We start from the raw sequence: 25805 nt of genomic DNA, 5'->3' as shown, positions 1-25805 counted from the left end.
GGGGTTATTCACAAGGCAAGGCTTTTAAAGGTATTTGGGTAAAATCTATTTCAGTATGTCAAAATATCTGCATATGGAGGATAGATTGAGGACTACCCTTCTCTGTAAATAGGACCTAATTTACCAAGTTTAAAATAACCTGTTATTGTTCTTAATAAAGCTAGATACTTTCAGTTTCAGCCACCTTACACTAAATTCCAGGACACAATACAGGAAGGATATTTTGTGACAAAATAAGCAGAGAAATTTCATAAATCCAGTTGAAAAAAGCTTGATAGATCACTAATAATAACACATTCAGACTGTTGCTGATATGTATGAAATTTAAAATTTAGACATGCCCATTGAAAAGTAAAAGGTTGCAGGCACCATGGTCTAAGGGTAGTGAACTGCCTCTTACCCAGAGGACCCAGGTTCGATTTCTGGCCACGTTAAATAATTTTACCTTGATCTGAGGGCTGGTTTGAGGTCCACTCAAGCCTACATGAGAGTAACTGAGGTGCTATCTAATGCTGAGATAGCGGTCCTGGTCTAGAAAACCAATAATAACGGCCAAGAGGATTCGTTACACTGACCAGGCATCACCTCACAATCTACAGGTTTTGTGCTGAGCAGCAGTCATCTAGTAGACAAAAGCCCTTAAGTGTTGTAATGCCATGGGGTTTGTTTTGTGTTTTCATGAAAAAGAGTAATTATTTTTATGCACATTTTCATGATGATTGTTGTTATACACAACTGTAAAATATTTTACTAAATATGAAGGGTTCATTTTCTTTTTAAGATTAAATACTTTTCATGGGCAAAACACATTTTTAATTACATGAAGATTTTCCGCTCATTATTATATCAGATTTTGGTCATTTAGAAGGCAAAACTAAACAAATGCTTGAATAATTTCAATTCAAAACTTTTAAGATGGATACAAATGAAGATAATCTTGATGTTAGGTCACTTAAAACAACCACCACCACCATCATTATTATTTTACATTACTAATGCCAAAATTTAAGTATTGAATGTTTCACTTGATCTGAAACCAAGTTCCACATTTCACTAAAATTCCTCAAAATCCATACAGCGACTCGTTTCAAATGCAAACAGACCACTTCATGGTCATGTTGCTGTTATATATGGAGCCTAGTTACACCTATTTCCACATCTTTGAAGACTACTCGCACAATCTAAAAACAGAGCCAGGTACTACTTGAAACTAGCTACAGATTGGTATCAGCTATATAAAAGTTTCAACCTCCCCGTAAAGAGAGATGAGAGAGAAGCACCCCAGAGTGACAAGAAAGATAAAAACATGAAATGAACACATAATAGAATAAACACAGTTAGAGCCAGTGTAGGATGAGGGAGCAAAAGAAAGAGAAGATAAGGACAAACATGAAAACACAAAAGGACGAATACAATGCCCGTATCTTCATCCACTGACATCTACAAATAAATGTGCTCTCTCCTGATCAATGATTGTAAAAGAGCACAGGATAAGACACTTGAAATTTTTCCTATCTAACACTAAACTTCTAGACAAAATAGAGGGAGGATGCTTCGTGACAAAATAAACAGACACATTTCATAAAAATTACCTTCAGTAACATCAATTTGAACAAATCCTTTCTTCCTACACTGAGCTGCGGTGTTTATCTGTCTTTCTAATATATGTCTTGAATTGTTACTCGTCTGTTCCTTTCCATTACTTATATTGATTGACCCTTTGGGATCCCCTTCTCCTTCTGTATTTGTTCTGTGTGTCTAGTTCTTATCACCTTCTTATCATACACTACCCATGAATGATACAGATTTTGACTTCCATAGTGAACTTGAAATATTTGTCCTGAATGAGTAAATTCATAATTCCAATGTAATTGGACTGAAAATCTGCTAATTTTTTTTCTGCAATTGCCTTGACACAGATAGGTCTTACGGCGAAGATGCGATAGGAAACGGCTAGGAGTGGGAAGTGGCTGTGGCCTTAATTAAGGTACTGCCCCAGCATTTGCCTGGTGTGAAAATGGGAAACCAAGGAAAACCACCTTCAGGGCTGCTGACAGTGGAGTTTGAACCCACTATCTCTCGAATGAAAGCTCACAGCTGCATGCCTCTAACTGTACGACCAAATCACTCAGTAAAAAACTGTTAAGATAATATCCCTCAAAGAGCGTAGAATTCACTAACTTTGTAATGCAGCTACAGGTAAAAATTTTCTCACTACACAAAATAAGCAGTTACACATCTGTGCATTACATATTTTTTCAATTAATTTCACAATGCATAGAATCAGACAGGTCTTATGGTGACAGAGGGATAGGAAAGGGCTAGAAGTAGGAAGGAAGAGATTGTGAGCTTAATTAAGGTACAGCTACAGCATTTGCCTGGTGTTGTACCTCCTCCTCATCTTCTCCGCAGATGACATCATCATCGTCCACATTCGCCGTTACACTCATTTTTTCCCTCTATAATCTTCCCTTGCTGCCTTTGCAATGCTATTCATTACCATTATGAAAAGTAAAGGCGACAACACACTAACTTATAGATCTGATATAGGCTTTTGGGCTTATGCCATGTCAAGAAAATAACGTGAAATTCTTTAAGTTTTGCAGAGAACTTTGCTCTGTGTCTTCAGAAGAAAACCTTGACTAATCACTAGGAAGATTTCTCCAAGAAAAATATTTGAATTTAGATGTTAATGACAGAAGTGGAAGTGGTGTGCTCATTTGTCACCAGATGGCTCACCGTACACGGTACAGCGCTAGCATTCGAAGAGGAAGCTGACGGAACCAACAGAATCAATCTGAGAGGGAATCACATAACAGATGTACACACATATGAGAGTATGACATTGACAAAAGCCTGGAATTGAACATCTGGTGATGAGGAACGTACAAATTTGGAAAACACCGAAATGAAATAACAGCAGTGAAGGGTCAGGGAAGGGAACTACCTACGTAAATCCTTAATGGCTGGCAACCACATATTACTTAATTGGTAGCCAGTGACCCTGTTGAAATTGTTAGGATTTCTGCGCATTTTCACAGCTTCCCGTATAATTCTGGAACTGTAGTGTCTAGTGTGGGTAAGAGCTCGAGCATCTTGGAACACGACATCATGACCTACCGGGCGAGTTGGCCGTGCGGACGTGAGCTTGCATCCGGGAGATAGTGGGTTCGAATCCCACTGTCGGCAGCCCTGAAAATGGTTTTCCGTGGTTTTCCCATTTTCACACCAGGCAAATGCTGGGGCTGTACCTTAATTAAGGCCACGGCCGCTTCCTTCCAACTCCTAGGCCTTTTGTATCCCATCGTCACCATAAGACCTATCTGTGTCGGTGTGATGCAAAAAAAAAAAAAAAAACACATCATATCCTGGGGACAGGGTGTACTCAGCTATTGCTGATTTGTCAGGCTGGTTGAGACGAATATTTCGTTCTTATTCCTTGATACGAGTACCAATGGACCGGCATGTTTGGCCAATGTATACCTTGCCGCAAGTACAGGGAATTTCATTATGCCCCAAGATGTAAAAGTGAGGACAATTTGTCCTTGGTTTTACCTAGACTGTGAGCAATTTTAGTGACGGTGCCAAACACGGTTTTAATATTGTGTCTGCAAAGGACCTTGGCAATATGATCTGTGGTGTTGTTAATATAAGGCAGGTAGGCAGTTCCCTTCACTTCTTCCTTCTGTGAGCTTTGCTTGGTCATTTCTCTGGGATGCAAGGCTTTATGAATCTGCAAGTCGCTGTAACCATTACCCTTGAACGTGACTTTGAGTGTGTCCATCTCCACCTGGATATTTGATGGCTCACAAATTCGTATCGCCCTCTTGGTGAGTGTCATGAGAATGCCTTGTTTTTGTGCTGCATGGTGGTAAGAATCTGCATGAAGATAGCGATTTGTGTGGGCAGGCTTATGATAGTCGGTATATCCTAAGGACTGCAATTTACAAACTTCATCATATAGGTCCGTATCGATACAGCTTAATTAAGAACTAGTATTAGGTTTAATGGTCCACCCAATCAATAGATTTCACTTTACAAGTAACAACACATTCAATGTTAAAATATGTTATACATTCTTTGGTACATGTTAAACCTAATACTAGCTCTTAAATGTCCTAAGGAGCCGTCTGGTTTCTTTCTGACTAGAACATCCACAAAAACCAGACAAATCTGTAATAGCTGAACACGCCCTGTCCTCGGGTCTTGATGTTGTGTGTGTTCCAAGATGCTCAAGCTCTTACCCACACTATACACTACAGGTCCAGTATTATACGGGAAGCTGTGGAAATATGTAGAAATCCTAACAATTTCAACAGGGACATTATCTACCAATTAAGTAATACGTGGTTGCCAGCCATTAAGGATTTATGTAGGTTGTTCCCTTCCCTGTCCCTTCACTACTCTTATTTCGTTTCGTGTTTTCCAAATTCATACGTTCCTCATCGCCAGATGTTGCATTCCAGGCTTGTGTCAATGTCATACTTTCATACGTGTGTATATCTGTTATGTACTCCCTCTCAGATTGATTCTGATGGTTCCATTAGCTTCCGCTTCGAATGCTAGTACTGTACCACGTATGGTGAGCCATCTGGTGACGAATGAATGTACCACTTCCACTTCTGTCATTAACGTCTAAATTCAAACATCATTCTTGGAGAAGTCTTCCTCATGACCAGTTGAAATTTTTTTTTTCTGAAGACGCAGAGTTCTCTGCAAAATGTAAAGAATTTCACCTTAATTTCTTGACACGCCATAAGACCAAAAGCCTATATCATGTCTTTAAGTACGGCCATGAAAGCATCAATAGTAACACATTAACTTGTTTGAGCCTATTGCCAATTTCAAACCATTCTGTTCTACCCACTGTTGTCTTCACACAGCTGTAGCAGTTATCGTACAATATATTGCTTTTATTGTTGTTATTAGTTCCGTGTCAATGCCCCTGTGTCAGATTTCCCAAGCTTTTGATCTGGGGATGGTGTCGTATGCCTTTTCTATGTATATAAAACATTACTATATCCTTCCCATATTCCCATCTCTTTTCCATGATCTCTCTCAGAATGAAAATGGGTTCTATTGTTGACATTCCACGTCTGAATCTGAATTGTTCCTCTTGTAACTGACTTTCCACCATTTCTCTAGGTCTTCTTTCCATTATCTTGTGATCAAGGGAGAGGATAGTGATTCCTCGGTGCTTACTGCACATCATCTTATCTCTTTTCTTAAATATTGGTATTATAACCCCCTTTTCCCAAACCTCAGGCACTTTTTTCTCTCCCCCTATACACTTGAGTATTCTGTAAGTCCACTGGAGTCCTGATGGTCCTGCCTTGATCATTTCTATGGCTACTTCATCTATTCCCACAGCTTTTCCAATCTTGATCTTTTTAACTGCCCATTCCACCTCTATAATTGGAATGTCTGATTCCTTCAATGTTACTTCTTCTATTCCTGCTACCTGGTACCTTCTCCGCATGTCTGGTTTCTCACATTCAGCAGTTCAGGAATTTCTTTGGAAATGGTGCGATCAAGAGGACGCTGCTTGTGCTCTGTAGTTTTGGTGTATTTTTATCGTATTTCCTTGTGCCAGTGCTATTTCAGTAGTATATTAATGAAACGCAAGTACTTTCGTTGATTATTTGATATTTGAAATAGAGCAAATGAGTGGTTATCAGTGTAAAAATGTATTAAACAAGATTTCATAGTGCATTTGATGCATATGTAAACACAAGTGCTGCCAACACCAATATCATTGAACTGCTCGGAAGTTATAGCTGAAGCTTGTTCAAGGTTTACTATCTCTGCATATTGGACAGGGGGTGCAAGTGTTCCTCACTGTGCTCTCTCTCTTTTTCTGTTCCTTTTTTGTTGCCGTTTCTTTACATCTTCATCAATACGAGTCTTTGTGCAGAGTGTTCTAAGGCAGCGTCACGCCATGATTTAAATGCCAAAATTCAGTGTTGTGATTGTAGTCAGTGGTTCTATGGCACATGTGTACAATTAAAGGAAAATGACATCAAATTCCTATGAACTGAAGAAAAATCTTGGAGCTGTTCTAAGTGTTTAAAATCTAGGCGTGAAAGTAGAAACTGTGAAATGTCGATTATCGAGGGTGAACTGGAAACTCCTACAATTAGTGAACTATACAAACTAATTTGTTCCATAGACCGTGAAATAAAAGGAATAAGGGAATCAAATCGCTGATCGGAAGAACAACTTGGAAAATCACTTCAACTAGCACATGAAAAATTAGATGAGAATTCTGATCTCCTGAAGAAGCAAGCTGAAACCATCCAGGCATGTTTAATTTCTATAGAGAATCTCAAGAGCGAAAATGCTTCCCTGTAAAAGGAGACAAGTGAATTAAAAGTGCAAACAGATGACCAAGAACAGTATGGAAGAATTACATTAGAAATGTATGGAATTCCTGATAAGCCAAACGAGGACACTTATGATACTGTGAAAAAAGTAGGACAGGCATATTGGACAGGGGGTGCAAGTGTTCCTCATTGTGCTATCTCTCTCTTTTTCCAGATCCAATGACATTTAATGGAACATCACTAAATTGATGTTTGTCATCGTCTGAAGAAAAACCCAAGCCAGTCAAGCAGAGCAATCATCGTTAAGTTCGTCAGATGCAGTGATAAAGACCAATTTCTTCAGAAACATAAAGTGAAAAGAAATCTAAGCACAACTGACATTGGTTTCAGTACTCCCTCGCCAATTTATATCAACCAAAGTCTCTCCAGAAATAGGAAGATTATATTTGCTTGTGCAAGAAGAGTTATGGCTGAGAAGAAATATGCCTATCTGTGGGAAGACTATGCTGGTGCTATTCGCCTAAGAAAAAAGGAGTCTGATAATTATATTTACACATTAAGAACACTGGATTATGTGAACTATTTAATGTAAAAAATGTGTTCTGAGAACAAAATTTCATTATACGAGGGTTGGAACTTAAATAGTGGCAACACTGCTGTGGAGACACTATGCAACGGAATCTAATATTATCGCTGATAGCACACGTTGGTCACATACCTACCTTACCTCAGAGCACAAGCGAGAGAAACACAGTCAGTTGTGAGCTAGCGGTCTAATGTAGTGTTGTCACTATGTTTTCCAAACAGGAACAACGGAGCTGGATCAAGATTGAATGTGCCAGAGGTCGTACAGCACGACAGTGTCATCAAGGTCTTCAAGAGGCTTGCGGGGAATCTGCATTGCCTTACAGAACAGTGGCATGTTGGGTAAAAGCCTTCAATGATGGTCAGCAAACTGTGGCGGACATTCATCGGGCAGGTCGTCCTACGAGCGTCAGTGAAGATGATGTGCATCCTCTTGCCGCATTACTGGACAGTGATCGAAACCAGACGATTTGTGAGCTCACCCAAGAAACCGAATTAGCGCATACGACTGGGCTTCACATCCTGAAGGAATGCCTGGGCATGCGAAAAATTGCATCACGATGGGTTCCGCATGATTTGACGGAAATGCACAAGTGGTTGTGTTACAACGCTGCTAAGACGCACTTGGAGCACTATGAGCGCGAAGGAGAGACTTTCTTACACCGTATTATAATCCTGGATGAGACATGGGCCAAAACTGAAACGCCAATCGAACGAATGGCGTCATTATGGGTCACAACAAAAGTCGAAAGTTCGCCAGAGCCCCAGTATGGTGAAAGTTATGGTGATCCTCGTGTACGACTGTGATGGTGTTATCCTAACGTGTTACATTCCTCCACGGCAGACTATCAATGCACAGTATTACTGTTTGTTTTTGGAGCACCACCTGCAATCAGCGTTGAGAAAGAAACGGCAACACTTTCTGCAGAATCCACCCATCACTTTGCACGACAATGCTCGGGCGCATACATCGCAAGCTGTGGCTGATTTGTTCGGTTGATGGGACTGGGAAGTAATGTACCATCCACCATACTCCCCGGACTTAAGTCCTTGTGACTTCGATTTGATTCCGAAGATGAAGGATCACTTCGTGGCATTCGCTTCAGAACTGTTGCAGAGATTCGACAGGCAGTAGACTGCTCCATTTGCACCATCAACAGAACAGGCTCTGCTAAAGGTATACTACGACTTCCACATCGCTGGCAACGGGTTATACACAACACTGGTGACTACATTGAAGGACAGCAAAGGTTGCTAACATGTAACTCTTTTGTATCTGTTGTAAATAAATAGTTGCCACTATTTAAGTTCCAACCTTCGTATCATCAGAATATGAGAGGTCTAAACTTTTCTGATTATGATAGGGAATATTTTGGTAATGAAGGATATGTATACACCTTGAGGATGGTACAGATGCTCTAATGAACAAAATTAAGGATAGTTTATTCATATATTATCAGAACGTTAGAGGGTTAAAGACAAAAATTATCAAAATATATAAGAGTTTTCTTGCAACTGAATTTGATATTCTGGTATTAACTGAGACTTGGCTTCAGAGTGGTGTTTTCAATAAAAAAGTCATTTGCAATAGACACAATGTTTTCCATCAGGACCAAAAAAATTAAAGGGGAGATGCTGTTCTAATTGCTGATTTGAAATATATTGTCGCAGTTAACATTGATTTGGAATTAGGACATGTAGAAGCACTCTGTGAAGAAATGACATTAATACAAAGGAAGTACAATATACTGGCAGTATACACTCCGCCAGATTCTAGTATGGAACTATATAAAGAATTTTATGACAGACTTGTTCTATCAAATGGTGCAAATTTAAATCTGTTGCTAGGGGGGCTAAGTTACAAACTCCTTTCAAATTTTTTACAATTACATAAATTAGAATCTGTGAATTCCGTGCAGAATTCATACAATAAAACTATAGACTTAGTTTCAACAAGTTTGGCCAGTATCACAAATGTAACCAGAGAATCTCTTCCTTTAATACCTGAAAGACTCTTACCGTCCTGCTCTGTCAGTTGCATTATGTATTAAACAAACCAATTCTTCTATTAAACCTCAAGTGGTGGAAAGTTACAATTTTCATAAGGCTAATTTTTATACATTGTACGTTCAGCTATGAGAGGAATCGTGGAAGGAATTGGACAACCTCAGGGATCCAAATGAGGAACTTACTTGTTTCTATAGGATAATTAATTTGATGATGGAGGATGCTGTACCAAAGAAAAGGTTTTATAAGACAAGAACTTATCCATGTTGGTATACCAATGATATTATTTCTTTATTAAAGCTGAAAGAATACCACAGAAAGTGATTTAAATTTTTGAAACATCATTTTAAGGAATACAAGGCCATCAGAAGAATCTCTGATCCAGCATGCATATAGAGATTATATTGCTGAATCTGAGAAAAACATCAGAACCAGACTTGAAGTTTTCTGGAATTCCATTAAATGCAGAAGGAAGACCAATATATTTCCAGATCCAATGACATTTAATGGAACATCACTAAATTATAGTAAGGAGGTTGGAAATAACTTTGGTAAGTTTTTAAAAGTGTTTATTCAGACCAAGCATCCTCTTACGTTGTTACAGAGACAGATAAATTGCAAGTATCTCACAACTTGACAATAGGGAGTATAGGGAGGCAATTAAAAATTTTAAATCGAGTAAGTGGACCTGATGGTATACCTGTGTATGTATTAAGAGGATGTTCTGAAATACTTATGAAGCCTTTATGTAAAATATATAATTTAATTATAAGTAATCAAATATTTCCAGATTTTTGGAAGATTAGCAGAGTATGCCCTATCTGCAAGTCTGGTGATAGTACAAAGCTGGAAAATTATAGACCTGTATCAATATTGTGTGCTCCGAAGAAGGTTTTTGAACAAATAATTTATTGCCAAACTTTTGCGCATGTAAAATGTTACATTACTCCCTTTCAACATGTTTTTTTTCCAGGCAGGTTCACAGTTACTAATCTTGCAAATTTTGCTCAAGATATTGGAAAATAAGAATCGAACAGATGTTATTTTCGCTGATGTTTCAAAAGCCATTGATAAACTGGATCACAATATACTATTGCAAAAACTTTCTAATTATGGCCTGTGCCATGAGTTTTTGAAATTAATATCATCTTATCTATCTGGTAGAAAACAATTTGTGATGTATCTCCAAACAAAATCATTTGTATTCAGTGTTACATCTGGTGCCTCAAGGCTCCAATTTAGGGCCTCTTTTTTCACAATATGTATTAATGACTTACCAAAGATCATCAGGAACTCAAAATGTCTAATGTATGCCAATGATGTTCAATTGTACAGAACTGTCACCACTCATGAGGATGCTTTAAAATTACAGACTGATATCAATAATATGTACATGTGCAGTAGGAACAACAAAGTGCATTTTAATGTATATGGTTCTTTTGCTATTTGCTTTACGTCGCACTGACACAGATATGTCTTACGGCGACGATAGGATAGGAAAGGCCTAGGAATTGGAAGGAAGTGGATGTGGCCTTAATTAATTCTTTTGACGTAGCCGAACTATTTCAGCCTATTTCTCTCCATAGTTTCTTTTAGAGGGTTGCCTGGTGTGAAAATGGGAAACCATGGAAAACCATCTTCAGGGCTGCCGACAGTGGGGCTCGAACCCACTATTTCCCGATTACTGGAGACTGGTCTCGCTTAAGCGACTGCAGCTATCGAGCTCGGTCATTTTAATATTAATAAGTATCTCACAGTAACCCTTTCAAGGAATAAGTTGACAGTACTATTTGAATATAAAATGGATAACACTGTTTTAGGAAGGTCTAATTTAGTGAAAGAATTGGGATTTTTATTTTTTGCAAGTTGCTTTACGTTGCACCAACACAGATAGGTCTTATGGTGACGATGGGACAGGAAAGGGCTAGGAATGGGAAGGAAGCGGCCGTGGCATTAATTACGGTACAGCTTTTGCATTTGCCTGGTGTGAAAATGGGAAACCACGGAAAACCATCTTCAGGGTTGCCGACAGTGGGGTTCGAACCCACCATCTCCCGAATACTGAATACTGGCCGTAGTTAAGAGACTGCAGCTATCGAGCTCGGTAGTTGGGAATTTTAATGGACACTACATTGTCCTTCAAAGGACACACTGAAAAAAATTACAAACAAAGCCTATAGATCCTTAGATTTTGTGGTTCGGAATTTGAGGGAACTAAAAAATGTTGGTATATTAATTCTTCTTCTTCTTCTTCTTTCTGATATGTTTCTGCTTACGCAGGTTGTTCGCAGAGACTCTTCCAATTTTCTCTTTTTTCCCATATTCTGTCGTTCATCACTATCTGCCACTGTAGTCCTCTCTGATTTAAGTCATCCTCCACCTGATCCCTCCATCTTGTTCGTGGTCTTCCAATTGGTCTTCTTCCAGTTTCAGTCCATTCCAGAGCTCTTCTTGGTAATCTTTTTTGTCCCATTCTTTTGACGTAGCCGAACTATTTCAGCCTATTTCTCTCCATAGTTTCTTTTAGAGGGTTTATCTGTAAGCATGTTTCATACGGTTTCATTTCTTATCTTGTCCCTCCTTGTTTTACCCAAGATCTCTCGCAGAAAGCGCATCTCTGTCGCTTGTAATCTACTCAGATTTTTTTTTTTGTCCAAGTCCAACATTCTGCTCCATAGGTCAATATTGGCAAATAGTGATATACGATTTATATGTCATGATTTTTGCTTTGGTAGGTACTTTCCAATTTCTAATTGTGTCTGGTATGCAGTAATAAAATTATGAGATATTTCCTATCCTCTCCTAAATTTCTTCCTTGATGTTTCCTTTCCCAGTTAGCTTACTTCCTAGGTATTTAAAAACATCTACTTCTTTAGGAATTTTTCCATTACACCTAACATCCTTCATTTTTTTGTTTTCTCTACTGATTTTCATAACCTCACTTTTCATTAAACTTATTTCCATGCCTGCTTCTTCAATTGCCCTCTGCCAGGTATTTAGTCGTTCTTGCAATTTTTGTTCATTTTGTTCCCATATAATTACATCATCTGCATATGCTATGAATTTCATATCATTTGCTGTTGACCCTTGGCGAACTTTCCTCATAATGTTGTCCATCACTATATTACAGAGCACTGGTGAAAAGTACACTTCCTTGTTGAACTCCTCTGTCTGTTCTAAACCATTCTGATTGTTTGCCATCTATTATAACACAGTTCAGACATTTGTTATACATGTTTCTAATTCTGAATTGCATTTCTCTTGGCAATTCCATTCTATTCAGCCCTTGCCGTATCTCTTCTCTTCTAACCGTGTCATAAGCCTTTTGTATATCTATGAATGCAACTGCGATGTCTTTCCCACTTTCCCATTTCTTTTCTACTACATGTCTACTGTAGCTGTAAATATGGCATCAATAGTTGATCTTCCAGGTCTAAATCTTTATTGTTCTTCTCTAAATTGTGAATCTATCTTGTTCTTGATTTTTTGTAAGATTATTTTTTCTTAACTGTTCATGCAATGACACAGTAATGCTATTCCTCTGTAGTTCTCACAAAGAGCCTTATTACCTTTTTTTAAACAATAGGTACAATATTACTTTGCTATTTGTTTTTCGTCGCACCAATACAGATAGGTCTTATGGCGGCAATGGGATAGGAAAGCCCTAGGAATGGGAAGGAAGTGGCCGTGGCCTTAATTAAGGTACAGCCCCAGCATTTGCCTGGTGTGCAAATGGGAAACCACGGAAAACCATCTTCAGGGCTGCAGACAGTCGGGTTCAAACCCATTATCTCCCGGATGCAAGCTCACAGCTGCGCGCTCCTAACCGCACAGCCAACTCGCCCGGTAAAATAGGTACAATAATTGCCCTTGTCCAATCATCAGGAATCTCTCTATCAGTCCATTTTTTTTTTTTTTTTTTTTTTTGCTAAGGGCTTTACGTCGCACCGACACAGATAGGTCTTATGGCGACGATGGAAGAGGAAAGGCCTAGGAGTTGGAAGGAAACGGCCGTGGCCTTAATTAAGGTACAGCCCCAGCATTTGCCTGGTGTGAAAATGGGAAACCACGGAAAACCATTTTCAGGGCTGCCGATAGTGGGATTCGAACCTACTATCTCCCGGATGCAAGCTCACAGCCGCGCGCCTCTACACGCACGGCCAACTCGCCCGGTCTCTATCAGTCCATACTATCTTCATTATTCTATACAGCCACTGCATTCCAATAGGTCCTGTAGCTTTAATCATTTCCACTGTGATGTCATCTATTCCAGTTTGCCATTTTTCATTTCTAATACAGCTTTTTCTACATCCAACATTTGTAGATCTTCTCTTCCTATTTTATCTGATTGTTTATTTGTCCCTTCCACTTTAATGGTGATATTTATTTTATATCCATCTATTTCCTTGGGTTCATATGTTTCATTTTGTCCTTCATATAGATTTTGGAAGTATTCTTTTCATACTTTCAAAACTTCTTTTTCTTCCCACACAGGTTTTCCATCTTTGTTGATGACTTTTGATGCATTTTCTTTTTTCTTCCTTCTGTTACCTAATATGCGGTATAATATTTTTGTATCATTCTTATAATTCTCTTTTATCTCCTTTGTAAATTTTTCCCAGGACATGTTTTTAGCCAATATTAATTACTCTCTAATAACACATTTGTGCTTAGTAAACGTGAATATGTATGTGTTGTTTGGACACCTCATTATCAGCCCCATATAAATAAGATCAAAAAAGTTCAGAAAAAGTTTCTTTGCATTATGTATTACAAAATGCATCATACTTCAGCACTGAAAGAAAAAGTTTCATACAATAACCTGCTAAATTAATTGAAACTTTATTCATTATGTAATAGAAGGGAAATTCTGCAACAAATATTTTTGTACAAAGTCATCAATAATGTGAGTGATGACAGTGACCTTCTTGCTAGAGTGAATTTCAATGTGAAAAGTACAAATTTATGGACACGACCTATGTTTTATTGTGAACATTCTAAAATAGTGAGCCACAAAAATTCTCCAATGGTTAGGAAGTGCAATCTTTTCAACTAAATTGCTGCATGTAATCTAAGAATTAATTTCACAATGACTCTTTGAGAATTCATGCATCATATGGAAACCGCAGTTTTACAGAGAAAACATCTTCTGAAAAAAATCAAATATTGTACCATCTAGTAGTTGGTAAAAAAAGGGATAAGTCTATAACAGGTTTTTGTTAAAATATTATGTTAGACAAACTGTATTTCTGTATAATAATTATGCTAAATGTGATGGTGCAAACAACAAGCACACCAGGTACTGAATTTACTGTTTTATCATGTTTGTTTCTTTTCTCTTTCTCTAATTTTTTCATACTTTGAATACTATTTTCTTGTTATTTCTGTTCTTTATAATGTGCATTATGTTTTATAAAATCCACCTGTAAATGGAGAATGTCTCTGTTGGTGGCATATGTTAAAATAAATAAATAAATAAATAAATAAATAAATAAATAAATAAATAAATAAATAAATAAATAAATAAATAAATAAATAAATAAATAAATAAATAAATAAATAAATAAATAAATAAATAAATAAATAAATAAATAAATAAATAAATAAATAAATAAATAAATAAATAAATAAATAAATAAATAAATAAATAATAAATAAATAAATAAATAAATAAATAAATAAATAAATAAATAAATAAATAAATAAATAAATAAATAAACAAACAAATAAACAAATAAATAAATAAATAAATAAACAAACAAATGAATAAATAAATAAATAAATAAATAAATAAATAAATAAATAAATAAATAAATAAATAAATAAATAAATAAATAAATAAATAAATATTTTTCCAACTGTTCATTATCTCCTCTGGTTTTATCAGTATTACTCCTCCTTTATTCTTCACAAATCCTGTGCTCACTGTTTCACTCCAACAGTTTCATATAATTCCAAATAATAATTTTTTCTCCACAGTTCAAATCTTCCTCTACTTCTCGGGTGAATGTTTCCCAATTTTTCTTCGGCTACTAATTTTTGCAAACTCTTTTTGCTTCCATGTATCTGGCTCAACTATCTTCAGTCTTTTGTGTTTTCTATTCCTTCCTTTCTTCTTTTCCTTTACTTTATCTTTCAGTCTATCATTCATCCATGTTGTCTCTTTCTCTCTTACCTTTCCTGATGTTCTGCCACATGTTTTCTCTGCACACCTTATAAATACACTCTTAAAATGATTCCAGTCCTGTTCAACATGACTAATATTTGTCCTTGGTATCAGATTTTGTAATTCTTTCCGGAACTCTTTCTGAACCTCATTTTCCTTCAATTTACAGACCCAAATCTTTTTTCTTGTAGTTTTGTGACCATGCCTAATTTCAACTTTGCTATCGCTGCGCTATGGTCACCCCCAAAGGCTTCCTTAAGAACTTCCTGATGCCCTTCTTCCACTAGTATGCAATCAATCAATGTTTTTGTTCTTCTGTCTCTCCATCCATACCTAGAAATCTTCTGGCTATTTTTTTTTTTTTCTGAACCATGTATTTTTCCTATTATTAGTTGATTCCCCTGGAAGAAGTCCATTAACATATCCACTTATTGATTCTTGTTGTCGTATCCATATGGCCTCCGAATCTTTCTTCTTCTCACTTTTGCATTCAGATCTCCCATTATAATTATTTCCTTGTCTTTTTTGTATTTTTCCACTTCTTCACGGAAATGTTCTGTATTCTATTCTTTGTTTCCAGTTTGTGGAGAATATGCTTGAAACAGATCTCATGTTCCAGTCTCAAACTCTATCCTTGCTATGATCATTCTGTCACTGACCTTCTTCACCATCTCCAGATATTCCACAACATCCTTTCTGATGATCATTCCTACACCATTTACTGTACCCTGTCCTCCACTGTAAAACAGCCTGTACCCTTCCTTTAGTTTTTTCTCCTCTTCCTCTCCATTCTGTTTCACTAAGACCAAGGATAGCTACGTCCTTTTCTTACATGGAGCTCTTCGGTCTCGTCTGTCAGGGTTAGGATGTCGACTGTGCCAATTCGGATATATTGTGATACCGGTCGCCCTATTCTCACAGCTCTCCCAGTACCTGACGAACTGCACATTGCCTACAGTGGATGCCCTAGCATTTTCCAAGGCCACACCATATTTGCTGTCATTTTAGGATTTTATCACATTGACGATCGGACCTGGAGATCTCTGTAGTACTGCGACCAGCGGTTGTTGATGGGCCCCGGAGATCTCTGTTCTTATGGACAGGCATCGTTTATAGTTTGTTGTACTACCTGCTGCCTATAATTTTAACTACTTTCAATCATGTCACGGAGTAGATTTTAGTAATACCAATATAATGGTCCGTTATTGGACATTATAAATTTTCCAGCTAACTCATTCTTGGTTGCCTGCGTTTCGCCCTCGTGTGCTATGTTAGGCTCATCAGTTGGGACTTAGCACACCACCCAAGACGCAAGGCTAGTGCATACTGTGGAGGCCACTGCATAGGCTACTTGAAGCCACCAGCAGTGCCAATGCACTATGAGAGCTATGTCTCATTTCCAAAATTTGATGCCTGCCTGGCCATCAGATAATACAGACGTTGATTCCCAAAGGGAATTTAAAATATTTGTCCCGAATGAGTAAATTTATAATACCAATATAATGGTCCGTTATTGGACATTATAAATTTTCCAGCTAACTCATTCTTGGTTGCCTGCGTTTCGCCCTCGTGTGCTAAGTTAGGCTCATCAGTTGGGACTTAGCACACCACCCAAGACGCAAGGCTAGTGCATACCGTGGAGGCCACTGCATAGGCTACTTGAAGCCACCAGCAGTGCCAATGCACTATGAGAGCTATGTCTCATTTCCAAAATTTGATGCCTGCCTGGCCATCAGATAATAGAGATGTTGATTCCCAAAGGGAATTTAAACTATTTGTCCCGAATGAGTAAATTTATAATACAGTACCAATATAATGGTCCGTTATTGGACATTATAAATTTTCCAGCTAACTCATTATTGGTTGCCTGCGTTTCGCCCTCGTGTGCTAAGTTAGGCTCATCAGTTGGGACTTAGCACACCACCCAAGACGCAAGGCTAGTGCATACCGTGGAGGCCTCTGCATAGGCTACTTGAAGCCACCAGCAGTGCCAATGCACTATGAGAGCTATGTCTCATTTCCAAAATTTGATGCCTGCCTGGCCATCAGATAATACAGATGTTGATTCCCAAAGGGAATTTAAAATATTTGTCCCGAATGAGTAAATTTATAATACCAATATAATGGTCCGTTATTGGACATTATAAATTTTCCAGCTAACTCATTCTTGGTTGCCTGCGTTTCGCCCTCGTGTGCTAAGTTAGGCTCATCAGTTGGGACTTAGCACACCACCCAAGATGCAAGGCTAGTGCATACCGTGGAGGCCACTGCATAGGCTACTTGAAGCCACCAGCAGTGCCAATGCACTATGAGAGCTATGTCTCATTTCCAAAATTTGATGCCTGCCTGGCCATCAGATAATACAGATGTTGATTCCCAAAGGGAATTTAAAATATTTGTCCCGAATGAGTAAATTTATAATACCAATATAATGGTCCGTTATTGGACATTATAAATTTTCCAGCTAACTCATTCTTGGTTGCCTGCGTTTCGCCCTCGTGTGCTAAGTTAGGTTCATCAGTTGGGACTTAGCACACCACCCAAGACGCAAGGCTAGTGCATACCGTGGAGGCCACTGCATAGGCTACTTGAAGCCACCAGCAGTGCCAATGCACTATGAGAGCTATGTCTCATTTCCAAAATTTGATGCCTGCCTGGCCATCAGATAATACAGATGTTGATTCTCAAAGGGAATTTAAAATATTTGTCCCGAATGAGTAAATTTATAATACCAATATAATGGTCCGTTATTGGACATCATAAATTTTCCAGCTAACTCATTCTTGGTTGCCTGCGTTTTGCCCTCGTGTGCTAAGTTAGGCTCATCAGTTGGGACTTAGCACACCAAGACACAAGGCTAGTGCATACCGTGGAGGCCACTGCATAGGCTACTTGAAGCCACCAGCAGTGCCAATGCACTATGAGAGCTATGTCTCATTTCCAAAATTTGATGCCTGCCTGGCCATCAGATAATACAGATGTTGATTCTCAAAGGGAATTTAAAATATTTGTCCCGAATGAGTAAATTTATAATACCAATATAATGGTCCGTTATTGGACATCATAAATTTTCCAGCTAACTCATTCTTGGTTGCCTGCGTTTTGCCCTCGTGTGCTAAGTTAGGCTCATCAGTTGGGACTTAGCACACCAAGACACAAGGCTAGTGCATACCGTGGAGGCCACTGCATAGGCTACTTGAAGCCACCAGCAGTGCCAATGCACTATGAGAGCTATGTCTCATTTCCAAAATTTGATGCCTGCCTGGCCATCAGATAATACAGATGTTGATTCCCAAAGGGAATTTAAAATATTTGTCCCGAATGAGTAAATTTATAATACCAATATAATGGTCCGTTATTGGACATTATAAATTTTCCAGCTAACTCATTCTTGGTTGCCTGCGTTTCGCCCTCGTGTGCTAAAGTTAGGCTCATCAGTTGGGACTTAGCACACCACCCAAGACGCAAGGCTAGTGCATACCGTGGAGGCCACTGCATAGGCTACTTGAAGCCACCAGCAGTGCCAATGCACTATGAGAGCTATGTCTCATTTCCAAAATTTGATGCCTGCCTGGCCATCATATAATACAGATGTTGATTCCCAAAGGGAATTTAAAATATTTGTCCCGAATGAGTAAATTTATAATACCAATATAATGGTCCGTTATTGGACATTATAAATTTTCCAGCTAACTCATTCTTGGTTGCCTGCGTTTCGCCCTTGTGTGCTAAGTTAGGCTCATCAGTTGGGACTTAGCACACCAAGACGCAAGGCTAGTGCATACCGTGGAGGCCACTGCATAGGCTACTTGAAGCCACCAGCAGTGCCAATGCACTATGAGAGCTATGTCTCATTTCCAAAATTTGATGCCTGCCTGGCCATCAGATAATACAGATGTATTACAAATATTTTAAATTCCCTTTGGGAATCAACATCTGTATTATCTGATGGCCAGGCAGGCATCAAATTTTGGAAATGAGACATAGCTCTCATAGTGCATTGGCACTGCTGGTGGCTTCAAGTAGCCTATGCAGTGGCCTCCACGGTATGCACTAGCCTTGCGTCTTGGTGTGCTAAGTCCCAACTGATGAGCCTAACTTAGCACACAAGGGCGAAACGCAGGCAACCAAGAATGAGTTAGCTGGAAAATTTATAATGTCCAATAACGGACCATTATATTGGTATTATAAATTTACTCATTCGGGACAAATATTTTAAATTCCCTTTGGGAATCAACATCTGTATTATCTGATGGCCAGGCAGGCATCAAATTTTGGAAATGAGACATAGCTCTCATAGTGCATTGGCACTGCTGGTGGCTTCAAGTAGCCTATGCAGTGGCCTCCACGGTATGCACTAGCCTTGCGTCTTGGGTGGTGTGCTAAGTCCCAACTGATGAGCCTAACTTAGCACACGAGGGCGAAACGCAGGCAACCAAGAATGAGTTAGCTGGAAAATTTATAATGTCCAATAACGGACCATTATATTGGTATTATAAATTTACTCATTCGGGACAAATACTTTAAATTCCCTTTGGGAATCAACATCTGTATTATCTGATGGCCAGGCAGGCATCAAATTTTGGAAATGAGACATAGCTCTCATAGTGCATTGGCACTGCTGGTGGCTTCAAGTAGCCTATGCAGTGGCCTCCACGGTATGCACTAGCCTTGCGTCTTGGGTGGTGTGCTAAGTCCCAACTGATGAGCCTAACTTAGCACACGAGGGCGAAACGCAGGCAACCAAGAATGAGTTAGCTGGAAAATTTATAATGTCCAATAACGGACCATTATATTGGTATTATAAATTTACTCATTCGGGACAAATATTTTAAATTCCCTTTGGGAATCAACATCTGTATTATCTGATGGCCAGGCAGGCATCAAATTTTGGAAATGAGACATAGCTCTCATAGTGCATTGGCACTGCTGGTGGCTTCAAGTAGCCTATGCAGAGGCCTCCACGGTATGCACTAGCCTTGCGTCTTGGGTGGTGTGCTAAGTCCCAACTGATGAGCCTAACTTAGCACACAAGGGCGAAACGCAGGCAACCAAGAATGAGTTAGCTGGAAAATTTATAATGTCCAATAACGGACCATTATATTGGTACTGTATTATAAATTTACTCATTCGGGACAAATATTTTAAATTCCCTTTGGGAATCAACATCTCTATTATCTGATGGCCAGGCAGGCATCAAATTTTGGAAATGAGACATAGCTCTCATAGTGCATTGGCACTGCTGGTGGCTTCAAGTAGCCTATGCAGTGGCCTCCACGGTATGCACTAGCCTTGCGTCTTGGGTGGTGTGCTAAGTCCCAACTGATGAGCCTAACTTAGCACACGAGGGCGAAACGCAGGCAACCAAGAATGAGTTAGCTGGAAAATTTATAATGTCCAATAACGGACCATTATATTGGTATTATAAATTTACTCATTCGGGACAAATATTTTAAATTCCCTTTGGGAATCAACATCTGTATTATCTGATGGCCAGGCAGGCATCAAATTTTGGAAATGAGACATAGCTCTCATAGTGCATTGGCACTGCTGGTGGCTTCAAGTAGCCTATGCAGTGGCCTCCACGGTATGCACTAGCCTTGCGTCTTGGGTGGTGTGCTAAGTCCCAACTGATGAGCCTAACTTAGCACACGAGGGCGAAACGCAGGCAACCAAGAATGAGTTAGCTGGAAAATTTATAATGTCCAATAACGGACCATTATATTGGTATTATAAATTTACTCATTCGGGACAAATATTTAAAATTCCCTTTGGGAATCAACATCTGTAGATTTTAGTGTCAAAGTATTTTTTTGAAATTGCTATCTTTGTAGCCATAGAAACTTCATATATACATGGGTGTTCTTACGTGCCCAGAATCATTGTGCAACGTGCCCTATGTGACGACAAAGTATTTCAACATTTATATGCAGACTCATTTATGTGATGTGCCATATGGGTGTGTTGAGCCCTGAGAATTCTCGTAGTTTCTCAGCTGACAGTAGGTGACTGCCAACAATAGGTGATGGGCTGCGAGAATTCTCGCTTTTATGCACCTTGTATTTCCTTGATTATTAATGAAATTGTGGGTGAGATTATGAGTTTCAAATGGTGTAGTCATGGAATATAAATTATCGCTGCATCTTTCTTTCTTTAATTATTAGTAATTATGTAATGTGCACAATATGCACAAGTTTACATAGAGGAACCGAATTTTGTCAGGGATTCTGTTCTGAGTTCGCAGTACATAGCGTGGTATCTGTCACAATGAAATTTGCATCTTTCACATACACAGTCCTGCCCTGGTTCAATGAATCATTTATTTGCACTTATCTTGTGATGGAACCCATGGGTTGCAAATCTTGTCACGATGTGTCGGAGGTTGAAGTTAGCTTGCTTCCAGTCACTGATCGTCACGGCGTCCACAGAGTAAAATTAGCTCCATATTTCGGTTCTTTTTAGTTGTCTGACTTTGAGTATTTTCTTAGAATTCATGGTAGATGGCAAGCCGCAAGTATTCTTAAGTCTTCTATGAAGAATATTTCTTCAGTAAGTTCATAGGAGAGTCTTGATAGGCTATATTTTGATAGGCCAAGAACAGCTTTCAAGAACCTGGCTTTCACTTTTTCCACTGTAGCTAGATCATGGAGGGATAGTTCGGACCATACGATTTCAATGCCATATGTTAGGCTGGGTACAATTTTGGCATAGAAACATTTCATGGCAGTTTCTAACAATAGTTGTTGTATGTTCTTTATATCATGCATACCCTTTATTGATGCTGTAGATCTGTCTTTCATATGGGCTCTGAAGGACGTGTTTGTTGTTTGAAGAGTAATGCCTAGATATTTAAATGTGTTCACTTTTCTAATAGTTGATTTTTGTGAGTTATTCCATCCTTTTCTGCTATTTTTCTCCCATTTCTGAAGATCATTTGTACTGTTTCCTTACTGTTAATTCATAAGTTGTTAGCATCTGCCCAGTTGGATATGTTGTCTAGTCCTGTCTGAGTCTTTGTTTTTTGAAACCAGAACCATGTCGTCTGCGTACCTGTACAGTGATAAGATTGTCATTCCCTTGATTGCTTTCATAATACCAATATAATTGGTCTGTTATTGGACTTATAAATTTTCCAGCTAACTCATTCATGGTTGCCAACGTTTTGCCCCAGTGTGCTAATTGGGCTCATCGGTTGGTAAATAGCACACACCCACCAAGATGCATGGCTAGTGCATACTGTGGAGGCCACTGCGTAGGTTACTTGGAGCCACCGGCAGTGCCAATGCATAATGAGAGACTTTCTCTCATTTTCAAAAATTGATGCCTGCCTGGGGCGAAACGCAGGCAACCATGAATTAGTTAGCTGCAAAATTTGTAATGTCCAATAATGGACTAATTATATTGGTATTATAAATTTACTCACTTGGGATAAATATTTCAGGTTCCCTATGGGAAACAACACCTATATCACGCTTTCATAATGTCGGAGGTTGCGATGTTAAACATCAACAGGCCAATGGGGTCTCCCTGTAAGACACAGTTTTCCTTCTTTAAACTTTCATTTATTAAACAAAATAATGTTGGATATGTAGAGCTATTCCCTGGAGCTCCAGTGTAGATGTCAACATGGCGCAGTGTATTTAGTTGCTGATGGGTACCGATAATTGTGATTAATTATGTACAGACCGGTTATAATAGGTAACGAGTAACAATGCATTAAATATTTCTAATGATTAATGGCTAACAATAAACAGGAAGTAGCCGTGAAGAGAAATCCTTGCATACTTGAAAACAATGAGTACATGAATGGCACAAACACAGCATTCATACTACACTGTACTTACAAAGACTATTAAATGGAGCCACAAAAGGTATTGCTTTGAAAGGTATCACAACGTACAGACTACAAAGCAACCTAGTGAGTACATGTTCCAAGTTTGAGGTCGATATCTTGAATAAATTTTGATTTACAGTAGTTTGAGTGCAGCAATGTAATTTCTTTCTTGGAGGCTTGAACTATCCAGTCTACATGGGGTAGCAGCCTCCGTTCGGGGCCCGTCGTCAATGTGTTATTATTATGGGTTTGCCACTCCCAAAGGCATTTTAAGGCCGCTGCCAGCGGTGATGAAGCTGATCCTAACATGGAGTACAGACGCCTACTGCAGTCGCCCCTAACCTAAGAACAGATGCTGCTTGATGGGTTCCAGTGTCATTTCCTACGCTGAGGGGACCATCATCCCATTGAAGAGAATTATTCTGCCGGAAGCCGATGGTCTTCTTAGGGGGTCAAGTTACTTCTCGCCGTTCAACTCTCGGCACAGATTCCTTGGCCATATGGTCTACTTTGATTTTTTCTTCCAAAAAAGCATTAAAAAAGGCAGAAGCACTAGTCACTCATGATGTCATAGAAGAACCTATACCGACCATGTCTGAAGCTTTCAAAATGATAGGATTCCCAACTGTGTGGAAGCACGGTATCGTCATTCCTATTCCTAAGAAGAATTGTCCTAGTTTACCATCAGATTATCACCCTATATCCATTCTCCCACCCCTTTCCAAAGTACTAGAACGCTTGGTACACGAACAAGTCCTCACTTACTTGACTAACTTCTCACTGCTTGACCCTTACCAATCTGGTTTCAAGAAAGGACACAGCACAACGACTGCCCTACTGAAAGTAACTGATGATATCCGACAGGCAATGGACACTCGACAAGTGACTGTACTGGTTCTACTTGATTTTTCTAGTGATTTTGATACTGTTATTCCTCAACTGCTACTTTCAAAATTGGATTCATTAAATTTCAGCAAGACGGCAATAAACTTTTTCAGTTCGTACCTCAAAAATCGCCGTCAGTGTGTCAAAGTAAATAATAGCAGATCTGAGTGGCTTAACAAACCCCTCGGTGTCCCTCAAGGGTCTGTACTTGGACCATTGCTGTTTGCAATTTACTTACACGATGTTGCCAAATCGATTACACATTGCAAGTATCATCTTTATGCTGATGATCTGCAGATCTACTACCACTCAAGAACTGATAAAATTCAGAGTGCTGTAGAAAACGTTAATGCTGATTTAAGTCTCATAAGTAATTTTGCATTGAGTAACAATCTCAAAATTAATCCTCTTAAAACGCAAGCAATAATCATTGGTACTTCAAAAAACTTACACGTCTTAAAACAATACGAAATTCCTCCTGTAGCACTAAACAATACCATTATTCCATTTTGTGAAACAGTTATGAATCTTGGTGTGGCTATAAGCGAAACATTGAACTGGTCGCAACATGTGATGAAAGTGTGCCAAAAGGTATATCAAAGCCTGCATCCTCTGAAGCGGTTTAAAAATATATTTCCTCAGTCCTTGAAAATAAAGCTCATTCAATCACTCTTGTTTCCAATTCTCGAATACTGTGATACAGTTTTTATTGATATCAATATCGAGCAAAGCATGAGACTGCAACGTACCCAAAATGCATGCATCAGGTATGCATTCGACATACAACCATACGCCCATGTATCCCCATTCTATACACAATTATCTTGGTTACGACTGAATGACAGAAGTAGACTCCACGCAACTACTTTGGTGTACCAAGTGCTTTCTGAAAACACTCCTCCTTACCTATCCACCAGATTTCGCTACCTTAGTTCCCTGCACCTGTTCAATACCCGGTCAGGCTGTACGCTAGAAATTCCTGTGCATCGAACCGCAACCTACAACAGATCGTTCACAATCTCCGCCACGAGCTGGTGGAATGAACTCCCCAATGACATCAGGGAAGCTAAATCTAAGACAAAATTTAAAATCCTTTGCCAGCGTCATCTTTTAAGCACTTCCAGTCTTTCTTGAGTGTGAATGGGATGCATGAATGAGAGTGAATATGGTTGTTTATTGCAATGTGTTCCTGTATATAATTTAGTTATACTTTACTCACCTTAGTTTAGTTAGTGATACTTTAGTTGCTTTAATTATACTTTAGGTTGTAAAGATTTCATATGTATAAATTTTATGTAAAATATACATTGTATATACATGAAGTGGTTAAGTGTAAGAAAGGGCCGGGAGCCCTAACTTCGCCACAATAAAGACGCTTTAATAATAATAAGAAGAAGATTTGTCGAAGCTCAGTCAAATGTTTATGATGACGCATTTAATTCATAAGCTGTTAGCATCTGCCCAGTTGGATATGTTGTCTAGTCCTGTCTGAGTCTTTGTTTTTAGAAACCAGAACCATGTCGTCTGCGTACCTGTACAGTGATAAGATTGTCGTTCCCTCGATTGCTTTCATAATACCAATATAATTGGTCTGTTATTGGACTTATAGATTTTCCAGCTAACTCATTCATGGTTGCCAACGTTTTGCCCCAGTGAGCTAATTGGGCTCATCGGGTGGTAAATAGCACACCCACCAAGACGCATGGCTAGTGCTTACCGTGGAGGCCACTGCGTAGGTTACTTGGAGCCACCGGCAGTGACAATGCACTATGAGAGACTTTCTCTCATTTTAAAAAATTGATGCCTGCCTGGGGCAAAACGCTGGCAACCATGAATGAGTTAGCTGCAAAATTTATAATGTCCAATAATGGACCAATTATATTGGTATTATAAATTTACACAATTGCAGAGATACCAACTATTACAATTCAATCGTAATAATTATGAATTACCCGTAATAACTACGCCTTTACGAATCACACACCACGTTACAATTTTTTTTGGT

General features: G+C 38.8%; 1 protein-coding gene across 1 annotated transcript in view; it reads right to left on the bottom strand.

Moving 5' to 3' along the window:
• Zir (Zizimin-related) overlaps positions 1 to 25805 on the bottom strand; it is a 541699-nt gene that overhangs the window by 18509 nt on the left and 497385 nt on the right. The window lies entirely within an intron of this gene.

Source organism: Anabrus simplex, chromosome 2 (genome assembly GCF_040414725.1).
Source record: "Anabrus simplex isolate iqAnaSimp1 chromosome 2, ASM4041472v1, whole genome shotgun sequence".
Classification (NCBI taxonomy): domain Eukaryota; kingdom Metazoa; phylum Arthropoda; class Insecta; order Orthoptera; family Tettigoniidae; genus Anabrus; species Anabrus simplex.
This window is presented reverse-complemented; position numbering and strand designations above follow the sequence as displayed.